Genomic DNA, 3,810 nt, shown 5'->3' with positions numbered 1-3,810 from the left:
GGACTCGGTCTTTGAAGCCCTGACCAGTCCCAATGAGCGCCGCATCCCCCTAATGAAGTCCTGGGGATCCTCCTCGGGCTTAGACCCAAAAAACTTTGGGGGACCGCATGTCAGAAAATCACGAACCCTCAGGCTATCACGCCTGTCATCATTATCATCACCTCTCAGCCCGCGCCTGCGAGCTTGTCCTGCTACCAAAGTAGTCAATAGTTGTACGACCTTCCTCAATGTCCTACCCTCCGCCCCTGGCTGAGGAGCTGGAGGCTCAGGCGCTGGAGCCTCTGGAGCTAATGATGGACCTGCTCCAGGCTCCTCCGATGGTGGTGTAGCAGAACCCTCTGAGTGGGGCACAACATCGGGCGAATCCTGAGCACGAGCCCGGGTAACTCTCTGCACCTGGCTAGTCTCTCCTACCACCGCCTTGCCCTTCTGGGCAGCCGTTGCCTTCTTCGGAGGCATCACTGAAAAACACAACAACGGATCAGAACAGAATCGTGCTAATAGCACAGCTCTATCGCACGATCTAAGATTCAAAGAAAGGTAACACCCTAAATGTCCTGTAGCCTTCTATTTATAGATGTGGTGCACAACACATCGATAAACAAGACTCTACGAGACACGGCCTATAGACATTCCGAGGACAAACCTCGCTCTGATACCACTTTTGTCACGACCCAACCCCGTGGGCCGCGACTGGTACCCTACTTGGGCACCCAAACAGACTTACATTTTCAATCGTCAAACTATAACTTAGTTCACATTTCAAATTCATCGTTATTAAACAATTCTGAAGATAATTATTTTGTTAAGCGGTCACGCGTATCAAAAGCATCATATCGGAACAAAAGGGGCGGCGGAATACACATCGCCAATCATATGTACATATGCGAACACATGGGCCATTTTGGCCACCATAACAAATAAGACCGCATTAAGACGCAAATCGGAAACAAAACGAACACTCATAGGACCCACGAGCCACATATATGACTACAGGCCTCTACACACCAAAACGGAAACATATGGCGGGACAGGGCCCCGCCGTACCCCAAATAGCCAAATATACAAAAATATATACATAACAGAAATATGTACCAAAATATGGGCTCCGAATCAAAAGGGAGCACTCTGTAGTAGCAGAAAGTGTGGCCTACAGTGGTGGATCACCAACGTCTGTACCTACGGGCATGAAACGCAGCCCCCGAGGAAAGGGGGTCAGTACGAAAGATGTACTGAGTATGTAAAGCATGGAGTATAGAAATTCAAACCATAACCTTAGTAAGGTATATAAAGGAAATACCGAATCAGTATATCAAAACCAGTACGGAAATCATACGTACATAATGCAAGTAAAAGAAATCATGCATAAGGTTCAGGAACGTGGTCGCCACTCCGACACTGGCGCCACAACACAACATACTCCAGAAAGTTTAAAATCTCCGTACAACCCCGAACATAACACATCATATCATAAGCCATATCACAGCATAACTCCATAACGGAACCCGGCCCTATGGCGAGGTCTCGGGAACCGTAACACAGCATACTGCCGAATATCATAGTGCGTACGATCACAAAACCGGCTTGGGAACCGGCGAACGATATCATAATAGTGGGCACGAGCAGAGTAGTGCGGAAACCAATGAAAATTACATATCAAAACATTTATGAAACTTGATATAATTATATGACAACCCGTTGGGTAAACCAGTCCGAATAACTGATCAATACGGGATTTATTTTACAAAAATATTTCTGGAATCGTATTTATAGTTCAAAGTGTAAATCAGAATATTATGGATTAATCAAAACATTATTCTTTAATATCAAAACATTATTCTTTAATAGCTAAAGTCATAAGCAAAAGTCTCTTTCCGATATCGTACAAAGTTAAGTCAGTTAGGGCGAACGAAGGAGACTCGGGACTAGTGGGCCCACCTCGGTTCAAATTGAGGCGGCGTATGAATTTTCCATACATTTGACCCTATGGTATCGTCCATGAGAGTTTAGGGGTAATTCAATCATATTTACGAAAGTTACGAAAGTTTGAACATTTCTATTCAACAAATCATAAGTTTCTAATTCAATTTCACTGAATGGAATAGTACTAAAAGTAAACGCGAATTTCTATGAATAGAGTAACCCCCGAGACTCAACTCAAACCTAGAACATCTAGGACATGCCAAGAGAAGAAGAGGGATAGCTTTACATACCTTTTCCGCCTCCTAAACGTCTCCAAAATCAAGCCTCAAATTCGCCAAAATCTGCAATTTGGTCACATTTACCAATTGTGAGTTATAGCTTCTAAGAGTTCAACTTAAATTTATATTTGTCTACCGAAATTTCGACAGCATTTCCCCTATACATATAGCATCCCTGAGACTTAGCTCGGCCCAATATATCAACAACCACAACCCAACAATGCCAACAACATCAAAATCATCACAAAACGCACTATAACATAAATAGTCCTCTTTTCTACATAAGGCGACAATTTCCATCCCAACATCACAATATCAAACTAATATCAACATTCCCATATTCATTTACCAATTCAAGATCATTTAAACATATTTCAATAACATTCCAATCAATACCCAAGGATATAAACAATTCCGCCAATTCCATATTCTATCCGAAACTTCAACGAATGCAACAACACTACCAACTCGCATTGTTTTCTTCTGAATTCATTAACAACAACCATAATTCACATCTAGAATCTTACTTCCACAATTACATAAAAATCATATAAAAATCACATAATTTCCCATAATAACATACAACCATTTTCAATACCAACTTAGCTCGTTAAACCTTTATTTACGTCATAAATGCCATGACGACACAATTAACAAACTAAGCGGAATTTAATTTATCTTTCCTTTGACCACACAATAGCTCACGGCCATGCTTCATCACACACACACACACACATCACAACTCCATAATTCTCTTCTAATTCCAATCCTCACAACATATATACTTAGTCCCTAACATAAAAGAATAGATTTCTTACCTTTTCTTCAAACTTCAATCTTGCCGCAAACGTTGCTCTCTCGCTAAACCAATTATATCATGTCGGAGAGCGTCCTGAGCTTAACAAGAATTCAAGAGGAAAAAGATTTTAGGATCAAGCAAAAGGGACTAGAATTTTTTTTTTTTTTGAAAGGGTTCGGCCGAGAGCCTCTTAGAGGGGGCTTTCCAATTTTTTTTGTTTTCTTTCTTGAACCTTCTAATGGATGAGCACATATATATTTAGTCACATGGATATATTAAATTATGGGCTTGGGCTTAAGGCACATGGACCATGGCCGGCCATCACTAGGCTTGGGCCTTATTTTCTCTTATTTTATTTTTTAAGCCCAATTCATTAGAAATCTCGTTTTGTAATTCTCGAAACTAATTTCCAAAATTCCAATTTTACCCTTGGCCTTATTCCGCACTTTCGCTTCGATAATTCTCATGAGTATCATACATGTGTTAAATAAAATAAAAACATGGTCTTATTTCCTACAAGACAAGATTATTCCAAATTTTTCAAGTGCGCAAAAACACGGGATATAACATTCTCCCCCCCTTTAGAACATTCGTCCTCGAATGTTAAATTAGTCTTATAGGGTCTTATGAACATGGCGGGGGAGTTTCTCTTTATAAATACCATACATAAGTCATTTATCAATCACGATAACAAACCTAAAAGTTTAGATTACTTGTGGGCGTAGGAAACAAGTGGGGATACTTCTTCTTCATCTCATCCTCCGCCTCCCAGGTCATTTCTTCCCGGTTGTTGTTCCGCCACAGGACTTT

At 40.9% G+C, this 3,810-nt stretch overlaps 1 long non-coding RNA gene across 1 annotated transcript; it reads right to left on the bottom strand.

The window, feature by feature from the left end:
• Positions 1 to 782: 782 nt before the first annotated feature.
• LOC132633919 (uncharacterized) lies at positions 783 to 3,379 on the bottom strand. Its single transcript, XR_009579934.1, has 3 exons — positions 3,020 to 3,379; positions 2,214 to 2,264; positions 783 to 1,179 (listed from the first exon to the last, which is right to left on the bottom strand). It is a non-coding gene; the product is annotated as an uncharacterized LOC132633919 (long non-coding RNA).
• Between the last annotated feature and the right edge of the window lie 431 nt (positions 3,380 to 3,810).

The sequence above is a fragment of the Lycium barbarum genome, chromosome 3, assembly GCF_019175385.1.
Source record: "Lycium barbarum isolate Lr01 chromosome 3, ASM1917538v2, whole genome shotgun sequence".
NCBI classification, from domain to species: domain Eukaryota; kingdom Viridiplantae; phylum Streptophyta; class Magnoliopsida; order Solanales; family Solanaceae; genus Lycium; species Lycium barbarum.
The sequence above is the reverse complement of the archived record's forward strand: the minus strand, read 5'-3'. Positions and strand labels throughout refer to the sequence as shown.